The sequence below is a fragment of the Zalophus californianus genome, chromosome 3 (genome assembly GCF_009762305.2).
Source record: "Zalophus californianus isolate mZalCal1 chromosome 3, mZalCal1.pri.v2, whole genome shotgun sequence".
NCBI classification, from domain to species: domain Eukaryota; kingdom Metazoa; phylum Chordata; class Mammalia; order Carnivora; family Otariidae; genus Zalophus; species Zalophus californianus.
Window position 1 is genome coordinate 137137683 of NC_045597.1, and position 20477 is coordinate 137158159.

General features: G+C 42.3%; 1 long non-coding RNA gene across 1 annotated transcript; it reads left to right on the plus strand.

The window, feature by feature from the left end:
* The first annotated feature begins 17438 nt into the window (after positions 1-17438).
* Positions 17439-19794, plus strand: LOC113920103. Its single transcript, XR_003519233.2, has 2 exons — positions 17439-17776; positions 18728-19794. It is a non-coding gene; the product is annotated as an uncharacterized LOC113920103 (long non-coding RNA).
* The last annotated feature ends 683 nt before the right edge of the window (positions 19795-20477 follow it).

Sequence of the window (20477 nt, forward strand, 5' to 3'; positions counted from 1 at the left end):
ATTATAACTCGGTTTCTGAGGGGGGCTCATGCTGAGTGGTTCTGCTCCAAGATTCACCCCCAACACTACTACCCCCACACGTCTACCTCTTGCCCACTTTCCTCTGGTGGCTCACAGACCTTCACTTCTGACTGCACAACACAGTTCAGGCCTTCCCCAATTCCGAGCTGCCGAGACCAGAGTACGTGGCTGAAACACTTGAATACTCATGTGAAATGAACTCAGCTTCTGCTTTTGGGTCATTTAGTAACAGTTGCTCTAGTTCCTTTTCTTCTATTAAGCAATTCTACTTACCAGAAAAAAATATAACCAACAAAGGATTCTTTTTTTGTTTGTTTACACCAAGTACTAAAAGCAGTGATAGTGAACTAAACCATGCCTACTCCGTGCTCAGATGGCAATGTCACATGTGGCTGCGTGACATGAGCCCTTTCAGAGGAGAAATAAGAAAGAACTTAAATGACAAGAAAAAATTGTTTTTACAAAGAAAAAAGAAGCGTGGTTTAATTGTGATTTGACTCAACAAGAGACACATCCTGCTTGGCGCAAAAATGCTGAGACTCTTGGGCAAATGATCAGGTTGATGTTGAATACACCTGTTGATGATTTCCATCTTTTTCCAGATGTTCAACTCCACAGCCTAGTCTAGAACTACTAACTACATCCTGTTAAAGCACAGGAAGAAAATGGATGCTTTCTTCCTAGGAAGGCTCGCCTAGAAATAAACACTATCCCTGCCCTATCCATTCTCCAGCCTGCATTCCTGACTTCCTACCTACACCAAGCAACGCTGTGTCTCACTATCACCTCAACCATCCTGCTATTGTGGAGATGAATTAACTGTGACCAGATGAAGTGATTTGCTCAGGATGGGATCACCAGAACTGGAACCCAGGTGCTCTTTTGCCCAAGGTTATACAAGTAATTAACGAAAGGTGATATCATTCCCTGATTTCCAGCTTCCAGCAACACCCAACTTCCCCGCCCTCTAGCGTCGGCCTCAATACACCTAACCCGGGCCTCGCACACAATGGCAATGTCTTACTGCTGTACCATGCATTTGAGTCCAGTTTCTTCAACGCCATTTGGTTGAGTGCTGCCTGTCTTAGATGCAGGGCTGATATACAAAATATTTAACAACTGGTATGGCCTAGGCACTCACCGGTAAGCCTAACACTGGCTTAGTGTTAAGGACTGAATACTCCAGAGCACTGCTCCCTGGGAGCCTTCTCATTTTTCATTGCCTCCCAGGCACCCCTCCCCCTACTTCTGACCCTACTAGAGAACAGGCAGGCATTGACCAAATGGCCTAAGGGATTACATGCCTTTGCTGGGCTCTGATGGGCCAGGGAAGAACTGGCGATTGAACGCTGCCCTTGGAATGGCTGCCTGGGAACAGGATGCATTCTCTAGCCCGCTTGGAGGCAGCCCAGCACTGAGTCTGGCTCTAGTCCAGTCTGGTTCCAAAGCTAGGAGGGAGTATGTGACAATGAGCTATGAGTGCTCCCCAGTTCCTCAGTTGAGGCTGGAAGTGGGAAAGGGGAGGGTTTGTTAAAGGCAGATCTAAAATATGAGTAGGCGAAGAACACAGGGTGAAGTCATTTGAGAAGAATGATGGATTCTCAGATTCTGCTGTAGACTACAATGGAAAAGAATTTTTTTTTTTTTTTTAAAGTTGCTTTTACTAGGGCGCCTGGGTGGCTCAGACGGTTAAGCGTCTGCCTTCGGCTCAGGTCATGATCCCAGGGTCCTGGGATCGAGTCCCGCATCGGGCTCCCTGCTCAACAGGGAGTCTACTTCTCCCTCTCCCTCTGCCTCTCCCCCTGCTTGTGCTCTCTCTGTCTCTCTCGCAAATGAATAAATAAAATCTTAAAAATAAATAAATAAATAAAAGTTGCTTTTACTGTCTCCTATAGAATATAAGGGTCCCTCATAATTTTAGTTCAGTGATAGAAACTAGCTACATGCTAACTGGAAAGAGCGTGCATGGGCTTTGGCGTTCCACCAATCGGGTCCAAGCTCCTTCCTTGTGAGGAAGAGAGCACACTTCCTATTTACCTAGAAATGATGCATTGGCAGGGAGGGTTCATGGATTCAAGATGAGTCTAGGAAAAAGGAAGTTAGTGAATAATAATTTGTCAGTGCCTCTCTACCATAATGCAAGAAAGATGGGACTCTGTTCTCCATGACTGGTCGTCTTAAACGTAAGTACTTGTAGGATAAGTACAGATAGGATAACTAGCTCCCCTTGTCCAAGGGCCATGTTCCCTGAGAACAGCCAACTGCCTCTGCCCTGATTCTACACCCAACAATCTGCCTTCAGATCTACAATCCGGTTTCCTGAGTAGACTTGCTTTAGAGCATCCTGTATACATAACCGGCCCCAATGTTCAAACAAAGCCTTTCTCCTATTGCATTGTTTTTCATATTGGAGTCTTTAATCAAATATTCAGAGGTCCATGGATTCCTTAGGGTAATCTTTAAATGCTGTGTTTTCATTTGAAAGATACATAAAAATTTTAACACAAGCATCACCTGGATCACCACCTTTTTACAGAGTAATGCCATGTAATATCAATACCCAGACTGGATTTACCTTTATGATTATTTCAATCAGGTGATCACCTAAAGTCTCATAATGTAAGTATGAAAGCAATATTTCTCAAATGGGGATATATTCAAGGGTCCACAAGTTCAAGTCTGAAAAACATTTCCTATTATAAAAAACATGACAAGCTGATTTATACATCAGTCTCTTTTAAGTTTGACTATGATGAATTAATCCCTCTCAGCTTAATCACCCTGAGTGAAGGGCCCAATAATTATTACATCTGTAAAGCTAAGTATCAGATCTGTGTTATCTGTCCCAATATACTGCCAGTCAGTGAAGCAACCAGCCAGGTGGCCTCCTCCTGAAAAGCTCTACTCTCTTCTCTGTGACACATGGATTGTGACTGGCTAATTAGACAAACTAATCTTGGATTTGAAATAGAAAATTTTCTGATCTTGGGTAAGCCCCCTAATCTCCACTCTCAACTCTGTTAAATGCAGGCACAGCGAATACTACTGCTACTAACAGGGATGTTGGGCTAATCACTTCAGACTTTCTGCCATGCCAGCTCTGTCTGGGCCTGCTCCTGAGTCAAGACCCTTAACTTAAGGGGATGACAATGTACCAAGGGACCGATGAGATGGGAGAGGCATGAGAGAGAACATTTGGAGAAAGTTACCCCTGAGGTCTGGAGGGTAGCTCTGATAGGGCTGTAAAAAGTTCCTTTAGGCAAACAGTGCATCTGAAAGACATCTCCCAGTCAGCAGTTTGGGATGCAAATAAGAAAGTAACAAAGGGGACTCACTGGCTCTTGTAACTAAAGTGCAGAGGTGGATCAGGCTTCAGGTGTGGACTCTGGCTCAGCACTGCCCTCAGGACAATTTCTTCCTGCCACTCTGCCCTGCCCAACACAGCACTGGCTCCGCTCTCAGGTTGGATCTCCTCATGAACACAGGATGGCTGCCAGCAACATGTGGACCATGCACTTCCTTATTTGGGGATGCTTCTGCTCAGCATTCCAAGCAAAAAATTCCAAGATTCACCCTGATTAGGGTCCTCATTGATATCTCTCTTCTCCAACATTCACATCTAATCAGTCGGAAAATGATTGGTTCTGCCTTCAAAACATATACAGCATCCAACCACCTCTCCCCATATCCGCTGCTACCACCCCGTTCCCAGCCATCAACATCTCACCTGTATTACCAGAGTCGTCTGCCTGTTTCTGCTCCTTTTCCCCCTGTAGCAGCCTGGGTGATACCTTAAAAATGTAAGTCAGATCATGTCACTGCTCAGAATCTTCCAGTGGCTCCCCATCTCACGTGAGTATAAGCCAATGACCTCGCAATGCCCTATAAACGCATGACCTGGCTCCCCGTACCCTTTCAGACCTCAGCCCCTGTCACGCCACTCCCTTTCTCATGCCAGATGTACTCAGCTTCTGACCAGGGACGTTAGACTGGCTGTCCTCTTTGCCTGGGACACTCAGCTTCTGGAGAGCCACATGGCTCACTCTCCAGTCACTCTGCCAATGAGGCCCACCCAGGATGACCCACTGAAAACCGCAATACACTCTGCACTCACAACCTCCCTACCCAGCTTATTTTTTTCTACAGTACTGCCCACCTAGTGTATTTATCGATTTACTGGCTCTTTCCTCCTAGTTAGAATGTAAGGGACTTGTGTCTATTTGTTTCACTGATGCAGGTGCCAAAAACTTTGTTGAACAAACGAATGAATCAAAGAATCAATGAATCAATGAGACTGGCTCTGACACCCCATCTACTTCTGAACTCTTAGCAGGGGAAATGCCTAAGGCCATAAAGTTAGGAGTAGGACCTACCAAAGTTGGACTATGCTGGGTGTCTCCAAAGTTTGGAATTTCAATTATGCTCTAAGAAAGAAACTGATATGAATCAATAAACAATCGATAAGGTGAACAGCACCTGTGGTGCTTATTAAAAATGATGGTTCTTGGATCCAACCACAAACTTACAAATCAAAATTTCAAAGGGCAGGGATCATAAATCTCCTTCTTCAGGGCGCCTGGGTGGCTCAGTGGTTAAGCATCCGCCGTTGGCTCAGGCCATGATCCCAGGGTCCTGGGATCGAGCCCCGCATGGGGCTCCCTGCTCCACGGGAAGCCTGCTTCTCCCTCTCCCACTCCCCCTGCCTGTGTTCCCTCTCTCGTTGTGTCTGTCTCTATCAAATAAATAAATAAAATTTAAGAAAAAAATAAATCTCCTTCACTAGTCTGAGGTGTATATATAAATAGTTGGCAGGAGCAACACAGGTGTACTATGAGACTTAACAAGTATGATGAAGAGAACTGAGATATAATAAATGGTCCTAACCCACGAGAAGAAAGAGAGTATAAATGGAGCAAAGAAGATGTTCTTGGATTTAGGAAAAGGAAACCCAAAGGCCCAAACTTGGGGAGCAGTTTTCTAGTACTGCCAAAGGGACAAAGACTAGATCTAGGGATTACAGATAATCTGGTCACTAGACAGGACTACGAGGTAATTCATCTGGCTTCACAACGTGAATCAGTCTGCAGAACCATCTGTATCAGTTTATTAGGGCTGCCCTAACAAAGTTTAAACCAACTAGCTAGTTTGAACGATTTATTGTCCCACAGACCTGGAGACTAGACCTTTGAGATCAGAGTGTCAGCAAAATTGGTTCCTTCTGAGTAAGGGCTGTGAAGAAGAATTCCTTCCGTGCCTGTCCCCCAGCTTTTGGTGGTTTACTGGTAATCTTTGGTAACCTATATATATATATATATATATATATATATATATATATATATATATATACATAATCTTGGTTTATAGAAGCATCACTCCAATCCCTGAATCTCTGCCTGCGTCTTCACACCATTTCCTCCCTCTCTATGTGTCTGTGCCCAAATTTCACTTCTTTTTTGTTAATTTTTTAATTAATTTATTTATTTGAGAGAGAGAGCACATGCAAGTGAGGGGGGCAGGGGGAGAGAGAGAGAGAAGCAGACTCCATGCTGCACGTGAGGCCTGACCCAGGGCTAAGTCCCAGGACCCTGAGATCATAACCTGAGCCAAAACCAAGAGTCAGTCCCTCAACTGACTGCACCACCCAGGTGCCCCTTCACCTTTTTCTTATTATAAAGATGATGTTACAGAAGCATATGTACTGATGTATACAACTGTTTACATCCTATTGTTAAGGAAAAAATGCAGGTTTTATATTTGTATGTATATATGTCTATATGTATAATTATACATTTAAAATATTTCCTTTTGGGGATGCCTGGGTGCCTCAGTCGGTTAAGAATCTGCCTTCAGCTCAGGTCATGATCCCAGGGTCCTGGAATCGAGTCCTTCCTCCGGCTCCTTGCTCAGCAGGGAGCCTGCTTCTCCCTTGTCCCCTCCCCCTGCTTGTGCTCTCTCCCTCTCTCTCTGACAAATAAATAAAATCTTTTTTTTTAATTTTCCTCTTGAATATTTACACACACAGGCAAAAATCTGGAAGAATACTTTTTTTTTTTTTTTTAATTTGAGAGAGACAGAGGAAAAAAAAAACACGAGCAGGATGGGCAGAGAGAGAGGAGAGAGAGAGAAACTTAAGCAGACTCTGCACTGAGCACAGAGCCCAACACTGGGCTCCATCTCACAACCCTGAGATCATGACCTGAGCAGAAACCAAGAGTCAGTCACTTAATGGACTGCGCCACCCAGGCACCCCATGGAAGAATACTTCTAGGTTGAAACTTATGATCTTTGGGAGTTGGGGTTCTGGCTCGATTATTATTTACTTTTGTTTGCTTAAATCTCCATTTCTTGATTTTTATATCTTTTTGAATCAGTGTTTTCATTTTCTTCAAATAAATACCTAGGAGTGGAATTGCCAGATCATGTAGTAGCTCGATTTTTAATTTTTTGAGGATCCTCCATACTGTTTTCCACAGCCACTGCACCAATTCACATTCCCATCAATGGTGCATAAGAGCTCCCTTTGCTCCATGTCCTCACCAACATTTATTTCTTCTCTTTTTGATAAGTCATTCTAACAGGTGTGAGGTGATAGCTCCTTGTGGTTTTCATTTGCATTTCCCTGATGATTAATGATGTTGAGCACCTTTCCATGAACCTATTGGCCATCTATGTGTCTTCTTTGGAAAAATGTCTAGACCCTCTGCCCATTTTTTAATTGGATTCTTTGGGTTTTCACTACTGAGTTGAGTTCTTTATATATTTTGGATATCAGGCCCTTATTAGAGATATGATTTGCAAATATTTTGTCCCATTCAGTAGGTTGAGCTTTCATTTTGTTGATTGTTTCCTTTGCTGTGCAGAAGCTTTTCAGTTTGATGTAGTCCCACTTGATTATTTTGCTTTTGTTGCTTTTGCTTTTGGTGTCAGATTCAAAAAATCATCGCTAAGGGGAGCCTGGGTGGCTCAGTCAGTTAAGTGTGCGACTCTTGATTTTGGCTCGGGTCATGATCTCAGGGTCTTGAGATCGAGCCCTGCAACAGGCTCTGCACTAAGCGTGGAGCCTGCTTAAGATTCTCTCTCTCCTGGGGCGCCTGCGTGGCTCATTCATTAAGCGTCTGCCTTCAGCTCAGGTCATGATCCCAGGGTCCTGGGTTCCAGCCCCACATCGGGCTCCCTGCTCAGCGGGAAGCCTGTTTCTCCCTCTCCCGCTCCCCCTGCTTGTGTTCCCTTTCTCGCTGTGTCTCTCTCTGTCAAATAAATAAAATCTTAAAAAAAAAAAAAAGATTTTCTCTCTCTCCCTCTAGCCCTCCCCCCGCCCCTCCGTTCACACATGCACACTCTATTAAAAAAAAAAAAAAAAATCATCACCAAGACCTATGTCAAGGATCTTACCATCTATGTTTGCTTCTAGCAATTTTATGCTTTCAGGTCTTACATTCAAGTATTTAATTCATTTTGATTTAATTTTTGTGCATATTGTAAGATAGTGGTCTAGTTTCATTCTTTTGCATGTGGCTGTCCAATTTTCCTAAGACCATTTACCAAAGGGACTGTCCTTTCTCCATCACATATTCTTGGCTCCTTTTATAATTGACCGTATATGCATGGGTTTATTTCTGGGCTCTCTATTCTGTTCTATTGATCTGTGTCGTTTTTAATGCCAATACCATATTGTTTTAATTACTATAGATTTGTAATAGTTTGAAATCAGGGAGTGTGAAATTAGGGAAACAAAGTTTCCAGCTTTGTTCTTCTTTCAAAAAATTGCTTTAGCTATTCAGGGTTTTTTATTGTTCCATACAAATTTTAGGATTTTTTTTTTTTTTTTTAGGATTGTTCTATTTCCATGAAAAATGCCATTGGAATTTTGGTAGAGATTTCACTGAAACTTAAGATTGCTTTGGGTAGTATAGACATTTTAATAATATTGATTCTTCCAATCCATGAGCATGAAATATTTTTCCATATATTTGTGTCTTCAATTTTTTGCATTAATGTCTTGTAGTTCGTTTTTGTTTTTTGGGTCTGTTTTTTTTTTTAATATTTTATTTATTTGACGAGAGAGAGAGAGAGACAGCGAGAGAGGGAACACAAGCAGTGGGAGAGACAGAAGCAGGCTTCCCACTGAGCAGGGAGCCCGATGCAGGGCTCAATCCCAGGACCCTGGGATCATGACCTGAGCCCAAGGCAGACACTTAACAACTTAGCCACCCAGGCGCCCCTTGTAATTTTTCATATACAAGTTTTTCACCTCCTTGGTTAAATTCTTTCCTGGCTATTTTATTCTTTTTTATGTAATTATAAATAAGATTGTTTTAATTCTCTTTCTGATAGCTCATCATTAGTCTATAAAAATGCAACGTTTTTGAGCATAAATTTTGTGTCCTACAATTTTATTGAATTCGTTTATTCTAACAGCTTTCTGATGTATTCTTCAGGGTTTTCCTGTATATATTATTATGTCATCTGCAAATAGTGAATTTTACTTCTTTCTTTACAGTTTGGATGACTTTTACTTCTTTTTCTATGACTTTCAATACTATGTTGAATAAAAGTGCAAGAGTGGGCATTCATATCTTATTCCTGATTTTAGGGGAAAAGCCTTCAACTTTTCACCATTGAGTACGATGTTAGCTGTGGACTTGTCATATATGGCCTTTATTATGTTGCGGTATGTTCCTTCTATACCCACTTGGTTGAGAGTTTTTATCATAAATGGATGTTGAATTTTGTCAAATGCTTTTTCTGTATCTATTGAGATAATCATATGATTTTTATCCTTCATTTTGTTAATTTGGTGTATCACACTGACCGATTTGCAGACATTGAACCATCCTTGCATTCCTGGAAAAGGCCCACTTAATCCATGGTATATGATCCTTTTAATGTATTGTTGAATTCGGTTTGTTAGCATTTTATTGAGGATTTTTGCATCTATGTTCAGCAGGGATAATGGCCAGTAATTCTCTTTTCTTGTCGCACCTTTGCCTGGTTTTGGTATCAGGGTAATGCTGACCTTGTAAAATTTGTTTATGAGTTCCCTGCTCTTCTATTTTTTTGGAAGAGTTTGAGAAGGATTTGTATTAATTCTTTGAATGTTTGGTAGAATTCACCAGTGAAGTCATCTGGTCCCAGACTTTGTTTGTTGGGGGGGGTTGATTATTGATTCAATCTCCTTACTAGTAATCAGTCTATTCAGATTTTCTATTTCATCATGATTCAGTCTTGGTAGGCTGTATGTTTCTAGGAATTTATCCATTTCTTCTAGGTTGTCCAATTTGTTAGTGTAAATTATTCATAGTTCGGCTGTAACATCTCCTCTTTCATTTCTGATTTTATTTGGGTCCTCTTTTTCTCTTGGTGAATATAGCTATGTGCTTTCAATTTTGTTTATCTTTTCAAAGAACCAGCTCTTAGTTTCATTCATCTTTTCTATTGGCTTTTTAGTCTCTATTTCATTTATTTCTGCTCTAATCTTTGTTTTTCCTCCCTTCTACTACCTTTGGGCTTCATTTATTCTTCATCTAGTTTCTTGAGGTGTAAAGTTAGGTTTTTACTTGAGATTTTTCTTGTTTTTTTTAAGATTTTATTTATTCATTTGAGAGAGACAGAGAGGATGAGCAGGGGGAAGGGCAGAAGGAGAGGGAGAGGGGAAGTAGAGGGAGAGAGAGAGGGGAAGCAGACTCCCCACTGAGCTGGGAGCCCAACATGGGGCGTGATCTCTGGACCCCAAGATCATGACCTGAGCCAAAATCAGATGCTAGACTGAGCCAGCCAGATGGCCCTCTTATTTCTTGAGGTAGGAATTTATCACTATAAACTTCCGTTTTAGAACTGCTTTTACTCTTAACTATAGAGAACAAACTGATGGGTTACTGAAGGGGAGGTGGGTGGGGGGGATGGGCTAAATGGGTGATGGTTAAGGAGGACACTTGTGTGATGAGCATCGGGTGTTGTATGTTAGTGATGAATCACTAAATTCTATATCTGAAACTAATATTACACTGTATGCTAACTGAAATTTAAATAAAAACTTGGAAAATGGGGTGCCTGGGTGACTCAGTAGGTTAAGTAGCCAACTTTTTTTTTTTTTTTTAAGTAGCCAACTCTTGATTTTGGTTTGGTTCATGATCCCAGGGTCGAGGGATCAAGCCCCACATTGGGCTCTGTGCTGAGCATGAAGCCTGCTTAAGATTCTCTCTCTCCCTCTCCTTTTGCCCCTCTCCCTGCATTTGCTTGCACTCTCTCTAAAAAAAAAAAAAAAAAAAAGGAAAGAAAGGAAAAAATAACTGCTTTTGCTGCATCCATAAATTTCAGTATGTTACATTTCCATTTTCATTTGTTTCAAAGCATTTTTTTATTTCTCTTTTGATTTGTTTGTTGAACCACTGGTTATACAATAGCATGTTTTTAATCTCCACATGTTTGTGAATTTTCCAGTTTTCTTCATGTAATTAATTTCTAGTTTCATACCACTGTGGTCAGAAAAGTTGCTTGATATGATTCATTCCTCTTAAATGTCTTAATACTTGTTTTGTGACCTATGATTTATCTTGGAAAATGTTCCATGTATACTTAAAAAGAATGTATGTTCTGTTGCTTTTGGATGGAACACTCTGTATATATTATATCTACTAAGTCCATCTGGTCTAACACATCATTTAAGGCCAATGTTTCCTTATTGATTTTCTGTCTGGATGATCTACCCGTTATTGTAAGTTGGGTATTAATGTCCTCTACTAGTATTGTAGTGTTATTTTTCCTTTATGTCTGTTAGTATTTGCTTTATACATTTAGATGCTTCTATATTGGGTACCTATTTATAAATGTTGTATCTTTTTATTGGATTGACCCCTTTATCATTATGTAACACCCTTCCTTGTGTTAGACTTTGTTTTAAAGTCTATTTTGTCTGATAGAACTATAGCTATTCCAGCTTTCTTTTGGTTTCCATTTGCATGGAATATCTTCTTCCATCCCTTCACATTCAGTCTGTGTGTGTCCTTACATCTAAAGTGAGTCTTTTGCAGACAGCATATTTTTTTATCCATTCAGCCACTCTGTCTTTTGATTGGAGAATGTAGTCCATTTATATTTAAAGTGGTTATTGATAGGTATGTGTTTATTGCCATTTTGTTCATTGTTTTCTGGCTGTTTTTACAGTTCCTCTCTGTTTCTTTCTTCTGTTGCCCTCTTCCTTGGTGGTGGGATGACTTTCTTTAGTGGTATGCTTACATTCCTTTCTATTTAACTGTTGTGTATTTACTATAGTTTTTGCTTTGTGATTACATTAGGCTTATCTGTGACAACTTATTTATATAACAGTTTAAGTTGATAACAATTTAATTTGATCCCATCCCTTTTTATAAAGGACCATTTTATATAATCCCAGTCATATTGGATTAGATGTCACTCTACTCTGAATCTTTTTTTTTTTTAAGATTTTATTTATTTATTGGACAGAGAGAGACAGCGAGAGCAGGAACACAAGCAGGGGGAGTGGGAGAGGGAGAAGCAGGCTTCCTGCCGAGCAGGGAGCCTGATGTGGGACTCGATCCCAGGACCCTGGGATCATGACCTGAGCCGAAGGCAGACGCTTAATGACTGAGCCACCCAGGCGCCCTCTACTCTGAATCTTAACTAATTTCATCTGCAATGACTCTATTTCCCAATAAAGTCACATTCCAAGGTACTGGGGTTAGGACTTCAATATATGAATTTGTTGGGGACACAATTCAACCCATAACACAACCATTTCTCTCTTGTGATTTTAAGATCACTAAACAACCGTCTGATTACTAGGATGGTTCCCCAAGGTACCCAGGATTTAGCAGTGAGAGTCCAGGAGAACATATATGAGTCTTTTGGTCACTAGAGATGAATGTCTCCATTGTAAAGTGGCATTCTGTCCTTTCAAGAGTCTCAAGTGAGCATGAATCAGTCTCTTGGAGCCTGGTCACTCTGGTTGTATTGACAATGTGACTTTTGGGGACTACACAATAGTGATGACCTCTCATTAGGCCCTTTTTGCAGAATTGGTTGACTTCTCTCTCTGACATTAATGTATCCTCTCTATAACTGCAATCTCTCTATAACTCTATCCATCTTAGAAGATTAAAAAAAACAAAACAAAACAGCTAGCAATGCTAGAAGATGTGCCTAGTGCACATCCTTCACCAGTCCTGTTTCTCAGCAATCTCCACACCCAATCTATTTCTAAGGCTCTAGGCCTGACATCCTCAGAAATGAAGGCTGTCATACTGTGTGCCCTCATTAAAAAGGGAATAGAGGTACCTGCCTCACAGGTGGAGAATCCCAGATATTTTGCCACAGATAATCCATTCTTTCACCAGCCCCGTCTTCCCTGAACAACAGGTATTTTGAAAAGGAGTAAACTTCTGAAAGTTAGTACTGCAGACCAAGGTAGATAGAGCTATCAACCCAGGAAAATACCCACCTGCTTTTACTACACTCTCTGGCAAGATAGCCCCCAATACTTTTTGTAACTTGGAACCTCCACTGAGGAGAAGGAAGGTCTTGATTTCAACTTCAACAAATATTCTTGTTTGCATATCCTTTTCTGGTTCCATCAAATATCTTGCAAGTCCTATGTCCATGGAGAGAACCCAAGGCTAAGACTTAAGTGGAGGTTCTTTAGGGGCCCCAGACATTATCATAAACTAGGAAAAGTGTTTTCTTATATTAGCTTAGACATTTTATCAATTAATCTCCTTGTTCTAGCTGTGGAAAAGGATATCATCAAATGGCCTTAAAATGGCTCAGGTATGGCTGGTTAAATATATGACATGAACTCTGTGGACCATTAGCACTAACGCTAAGTTTGAGAGTTTTAGATCCATCCACTCCAGCTTTCTTTAAAACTCAAAACAGAGCAGCCAAAACTTGAGTGCAATAAGATTTCCAAGCCCAATTGATGCCAGATGCATTGAATACTAGGAGGCTACTCTTTAACACAGTATTTTTCAAATATCAATTTACTGGGTTGACATACTAATTTCATATCAATTTACTGGGTTGACATAAATTCACTAGGTCATGACTGGCATTTTTTAAATATAACAGTATAGGACAGTTATGCTGTATGCTTAAAATCAGTTATTTATTCTAAAATGTGTTTATATCAATTACATAAAAATAAAATATGAGTGCAAAAAAAAACTCAAAACAAATAAATTTTAAAACCAGACATGAAAAATGACATAAAAATGAAGTTGAATGCTTTGAACAAAGAAGATCACTAAAAAATAAATAACAAAATAAATAAGTCATAAAAACTGATGTCAAATTAGTTGCAAGCTAGAAAACTGTAAGAGATGAGGAAAGAAATTATAAAGGCTAAAAGAACTCCACAGTAATATTGTTTCACAAGTGCCTTAAGCTCTTTCTACCACTATAGAAAAGCAAAGGTTGGAAATCTTAAACCCAAAATATCAAGAGTGGGGCTTATATAAGAAAAACAAGGAGTATTTCCAATCAGCAGACCCACACAGTGAGTCTAACACCAAAAATTGGGGAATGAACATAAAATTACACGTTTTAAGTAAAAATAAAAAGTTTAAGGCTTAAATTGTCTTGTAAGTCTACACCATACATGTTAAAAGGACTCATATATTTTTAAACTTTGTCCATTCCTCAGAGTATGATGAAATAGAGTTTGAATGTTATAAACTCACCTCACCTATCAACAAAGGAAGGAATCACAAGGCATAGCTTTAATGTACAAAAGAATGTAGTCAGATGACTAGAGTATAAGACAATATGATCAGAGCAAAGTACAGAAAAAAATAATAACCTCCCATCAGGAAGGACTAACCATTTATGAGCTACAGATTTGCAATTAGCCCAGATAACTAGTTTTCTCTAATGCTTTCCCGCCTCCTCATTCTTGCTGCCCTCTTGCCCCACCCGAACTGGGTATACCTTCATATCCCACTGGCTGCTGTGTTTGTCTACTCAGGGACCTACCAAAGCCGCTCAGGTAATTCCCTATACACCGTTGTTTATATACACATGTCCATCGTCGAGACACCAAGCTCCTGGAAGATAAAGAACCAGGTCTTGTCCTGTATTCCCAGCATCAGCCTGAGGCTTGGCACTTGGTAGGTATTCAGTAAAATTTTTTTTTAAAGATTTTATTTATTTATTTGGGGCGGGGGGAGAGAGCACAGAGGGAGAGTGAGAGGGAGAAGCAGATTACCGCTGAGCAGGGAGCTCAACGTGGGGCTCGATCCCAGGACCCTGAGACCATGACCTGAGCCGAACGCAGACACTTAACGGACTGAGCCACCCAGGCGTCCCGGTATTTAGTAAACTTTTGTTGAATGAATGACTATGCACTCATAAGTCAAGGTGTTGTCCTAATTTTCAATAAAAATGGAAGGTAACTCAGTTTGAAGTAAATTGTAAATTTGGCAATTAAAAAAAAGGGGGTTACAGTAATACAAGCAGGAGGGCACTGGTGCATTTTTCAGCTCAAAAAGAGAATCACTGGAAAGGTCAAAGTTCACTAGACTTTTACAGCTTGGTTGAAACAACCATTAAAACCATTCTACTCACGTTGCCTTGACTCTGGATTTAATATGAACCCTTCTTGGATTTTGGTTCCCTGTTTGAGATCTTGACACTTCAAAGGAAGGCCCCCTAAATAGTCAAGACAAGATTCTGGTCACTGAAAAGGAAATGTAGAGACATTTTACGTCTCTAGAGTAGAGACAACTGATAAGTTGATTTTCTAGTACAAATCAGAAAAGACTGGCGGGCCTGGGAAAACAACGGTGGAAAACTATTGCTTTATTCTTAGGCTTGTCCCTCCATCTCTAAATACCCAAAATATGGGCGCCTGGGTGGCTCAGTTGGTTAAGCGACTGCCTTCGGCTCAAGTCATGATCCTAGAGTCCCGGGATCGAGTCCCACATCGGGCTCCCTGCTCAGCAGGGAGTCTGCTTCTCCCTCTGACCCTCTTCCCTCTCATGCTCTCTATCTCTCATTCTCTCTCTCAAATAAATAAAATCTTAAAATAAAAAAAATAAAAAATAAAATAAAATAAATACCCAAAATATGGTTTTTATTAGCTAAATTACATAAACAATTAAAGTACTTTTCCTGAATAACAGTGTAATACATACTGACTGTAGAAAAGCTGCAAAGGACTAAAAAGTATAAAGCAAGAGAAAAAAAAAACATACTCATAATCCTACTACACCAGGGCATCTACTCATTTGGCACATTCACTTTCAATTGTCTTTTTTGCAGTTTTCTTTATATAGTTGAGATTACTATACATGATACCTTTTTATACGGTCTTAAACTAACAAGATAAGTTCTCATATTAGGTTTTCTTCTACTTACCCTGCCCCGTGAAGAGTTTTCCTTTTCCATAACTCCAAATTTTCTAGAAAAATCTCTCTCTAGATGATAAAATCAGTGAGATTTTATTAATCAATCAAAAATGTTTATTGAATACAAGCTATGTACAATGTATCAAACTGATATTGAGATAAACACACAGAAATTAAAAAGGGACTATGTTTGAAGAAATTAAAAAGCAGGCTGAAAAAACAAACCATCTGTACACAAAGAAAACTTGTCAAGTAACCCCTGTTTAATTAGTTAGGTGATAACGGGGTACAGAAGGGGGGAATACCAAAGGTAGCTTAGGAGTAAGTGGGCACTCTGGGCACTAACAGATAAGACTAGATAAACTCTACACGAATCCTTTCACTTAATCCCCCAGTGAACCTTGTGAGGTGGATACTACTATTTCTCCATTTTACAGCAATGGGAACTGCACTGCAAGGAAATACATAATTTTTTAAAGATTTTATTTATTTTTCAACAGAGAGAGAGAGAGAGACAGCGAGAGAGGGAACCCAAGCAGGGGGAGTGGGAGAGGGAGAGGCAGGCTTCCCGCGGAGCAGGGAGCCCGATGCGGGACTCGATCCCAGGACCCTGGGATCATGACCTGAGCTGAAGGCAGACGCTTAACGACTGAACCACCCAAGCGCCCAAGGAAATTCATAATTTGACTTAAATCATAAAGCTAATTAGTGGTGGAGCTGAGATTCAGCCAGTCTGTCTCCAGAGTTGGGTTCCTAACCCTGCCTTCTAGATGTCCAAAGGCTTAAGAGACTGAAGAGTCAGAGGGGGAAATGTCCAATCAAGTGGTAGCGGAAAGGAAAGGAGGAACTTGCAACCTATGGTTGAGAGTAGAGAATAGGCAAGAAGGGGTAAACAGATGCAATATACATCAGTATGTAATGATAAGCTTCCCAGGAGATTACCATGGGCAGGGCAGGAATGAAGGCAAGTTGTGTCTCTACCAGTCTTCTTTGTTTCTACCATTCCTTAAGATGCTCAGTACTGGGGCGCCTGGGTGGCTCACTCGGTGGGGCCTCTGCCTTTGGCTCAGGTCGTGATCTCTGGGTCCTGGGACAGAGTCCCGCATCGGGCTCCCTGCTCGGCGGGGAGCCTGCTTCTCCCTCTGCTCATGTGCTCTCCCTCCCTCTCTCTCTCAAATAAATATATATAAAAAAAAAAGATGCTCAGCACTCGGGTCATTTTGGAAGACGGGGCTTCCCTGGGGACTTCCTGCCTCACCTTCAGGTAGCCTTGACCCTTCACCCCACTAATGCCTAGAGGTCTGGGGAGATGAGGTTCTGTAACAAAGACCCTTCATCCTTCACGGACGCTCACTCCCGCTCACATACCTCGGTACACGCTCGCACTCACACACACCTTCTGCCTGGAAGAGAGCCCCCCCCACCACCACGTCTTCCTCTGCAAGTTTCCAACATGGGGCCCACAGAAGCGAAGAGCTCACGTTCAGAACCGGGAGCGCCTGGGCCGGATGGGGGGGAGGGCGGGGATCGGACAGGAGTCGCACAGGAACCCCGACCATCAGGCTCCCGCCCCTCAGATCCGAGCACCAGCAGTGCGAGGCGCTCTCGGCCCCCGCCTTCTACCCAAAACACAGCGTGGCCGCGCTCCACTCGTAAGCCCACGCTTAATTAATGGGCCGCAGCACAAGTGAAGCGGCCCCCGCGAGCCGCCGCGCCCTCCGCCAGCCGCCCCTCCTTCCGGGTTTCCGCGCGGACTTCCGCCGATCCTCGGGCCGCCCCCGGCCCCGGGCTGTGCCCCCAGCCTCCAGGGACGCGCGTGCCCAGCGGGGCGGCGGCCTGGCGGCGGGAGCCGAGCTCGAGTCCCGCGGGCAGCGCGGGAACCGGAGCTCGACGCCCCTTCCGACGTCAGGAACCGCTCCTCAGCCCCGTCGTACGCCTTCCCACGGCCCGGCTTTGGGCGGCGGGCGCGGGCGCGTCGCGGCCACCCTCTGCCCCGCCCCGGCAGCGGGCGCACCGCCCCGACAGCCCTCGCCTCGCCTCCTGCGGCCCCTCCTCGAGCCCCCTCCCTGTCCCCTTCCATCCTCTTCCCGCTCGGTTCTCTTCCCCTCTCTCCCGAACTCTGTCCCCTCCTCCTCCCCGCAGCGCCGGGCAGGGAAGGGGCCCCAGGCGGAGGAGCGGACCCCTACCTCCCCAGATTGCTGGAAGCTATGGAACTTGGGGCCCCGGCCGCGCAGCCCGCTGCGTCCCGGAGCTTCTGGACCCAGAGTCTGTAAACACAGCCAGTGACAGTCGCCCAGCAGGTTAAAGGCGCGGAGTTGCGGAGTTGGATTTCCAGGAGGCTCTTTTGGCAAATTAAGCTTTTCACACGGGTGGCTCCTTCCTTAGGACCCGGGGAGGTAAGGCAAGATTGCGTGCATCTCCTTAGAAGTGTTTGGACGCGGAAGGGGCTTAGTGGCCCTGAGGCGCGGTGGAGAGTGGGCAAGATTTTAGGTAAAAGAGCAAAAAGTCAGACCCAGCTCGCCCGTGTCCGGCCCTCTACAAGGGGATCTAAGCCCCCTTGACTTTCCTTCCTGTGCCTTCCAGGCCCTTGGCTTGATAGAACCATTTTGAACGCCTTTCCTTGGTGGTCCCCAAGGCTTCACTGGAGAACATTAGAGCCAGTATTTCAGGTTGAGGGAAGGGGATTACAACATCAAATCTTAGAAATTTAGAGTCAACGTTCTGATTTGACCCAAAAAGCAGAACGATGTGCTCAAAAAATAAAATAAAAGTCAGATGGAAGTACAGAAAGATGGTCGGATCTAGAGTAAAAAGATTGGCTTAAATCTTGGCATTACCTCTACCTAGTTTTAGGTCTTGAATAAGTCAGTGAAGCTCTTTGAGACCATTTCTTCTTCTATAAAATGGAATAATAATCCCTACCCTCGGTGTTGTAAGGAAAAACAGATAATGCATGACAGTGTAAACTATAAAATGTTATACAAATGTAAGCTAATATGTCTTCAGAGATTTCTGGTCTAACCGAAGGAGAAAAAGAAACAAGATAGCTTAAACTTGACTTCCAACAACACCACAATGAAAGCCACATTTCCCAACACTGTTTTAGCCATGCTTTGAAGGAGACCCCAGGGACCTGTGAGACTGTCACAAAATGTTTGCAAAATTGTCTTAACCACGATACTTGTATTTTACCATCATTAAAAAAAAACAGCTTGTCATTTAATACATCTGAGAAGAGGGACTGTTATGAATCAAAGACGGAGTGTCAAAGTAGTGAAAAAGTAGATAAAGACTAGGAAATACTCAGTTAAACCAAATAAAACAGGTCCTGTGTTGTTTTACTACAGAATTCCTCGGAGCCTTGGGTATGCATACTCTGACTCCAAAAAGATTTCCCGGAATCAGCACATCAGGCTGATGGATCTGTAAAGAAATGCACTTGAACACCACGCCTGTCCTTTATTCACATCTTTATCACAGACAGACTGAACTAATCCATGCTTGGGATTTCTAAGCTTTAGAACCTGAGGCAAATCATTGCAATTTCCCCCTTCTTCATCTGTAGCCAAATGCTTGCAAAGAATTAAACCTCATAGATTCATTAACTGAGCTTTTATTGAGTGCCTGGGTGCCACGCCTAGCACAGGGCTATTGGTACACAAGCACTTCAAGCAAGTAAAAACTTCAGCCCTTGAGTTCCAATCACAGAAGGAGACAAACACAAATAATGAAGTGACAATGCAACTGGCCATTCACTTTGAACAGCTGTCAGTTGAGCAGAGGTCTGGTCTCAAACTCCAAAGCCTACTGAGAAGAGCCAGGGAATATAAAGGCGACGGGCTGGGACTGCAAAACGGGAGAAGACAGGCCTGCTCTGCAGGCAGAACCACCATGAAGCATGCACTGATTGTTGATAGGGAGGACCGTGTTACTACATCTCCCAATCTTCCAAGAGAAGCCGGAAATCTGGATTCTGGGAAATCACCTCATTTCTAAATGATGTCAGCTAGTTAAGACTTTTAAAAACACTTGTAGGACCATCAAAACTCATTTCGTGTACTGCCGTTGTGTAACTTCTGGTCTGCAGTGACCCATGTGACCACAATTATTCAAAAGTGTGACAAGAACACAAGAAGTTTGAGAAACACTGCTTTGTAGCTACTATCAATAAAGGAAGTATAAGTGCCAGGTAATATTCAATCTTCATGACATGGAGAAATATTTATAATGGGCATAATAGGTGACGGTCTTATTACTGTTTTGACTGTAATAATCTATGTGAATAAGTCATCAGGATACTGTACCTCAGTGTATCCATCAAAAAACAACAACAAAAACTTGGCTTTACCTTGGTAGCAAAAACCTAAATTTTCCAAAACAAAGCAAATAAAATAGAAATGGTGAGGGGAACCTGCAGGTTTGCTGAATCCAAAATATTGTTTGAGAATCCCATTCCTCTAGATTCTCAAAATACTTGAGTTTGGGGAGGAATTGTGGTACACACGTACTATATTTATATAATTACCAATTGTTTCAAAACAGCTACCCAGTACACTTTGCATTTGTTTTGCCAAACGTGTCACCCAACTATAGTTTTTTTGTTTGTTTTTTGAGGGCTGGAGTTGAAAACAAAGATGCTGAAGGGTTTCCTAGTTTGGCTAAGATTACCTCAAGGAGAAACAAATAGTTGATTAATTTGGTCTCCCCTATTTCACTGACTGCTATTTCTCACTCTTCATGGAATCCCCTCTCTCCTTCCTTGGGTTATTAAAAGTTAACCCTCCCCTTCCTTCTCTTCTTCCTGGAGAGGTTATTCATGCCCACAGCTTCTATTATCATATGGTCACTGGGACTCCCAAGTCTGTTGCTCAGGCCTAGCCCTCTATCCTGAATCTAGGTTAATGTGTCCACAGACCAGACATCTCTGAAAGGATCACAGGTCCCTCAAACTCATCATGTGAATAACAGAGGACGGGGCAGCTGGCTGGCTCAGTCAGGAGAGCATGCGACTCTCAATCTTGGGGTTGTGAGCTGAAGCCCCACGTTGGGTATAGGGATTACTTAAAAATAAAATCTTTAAAAAAATAAATAACACAA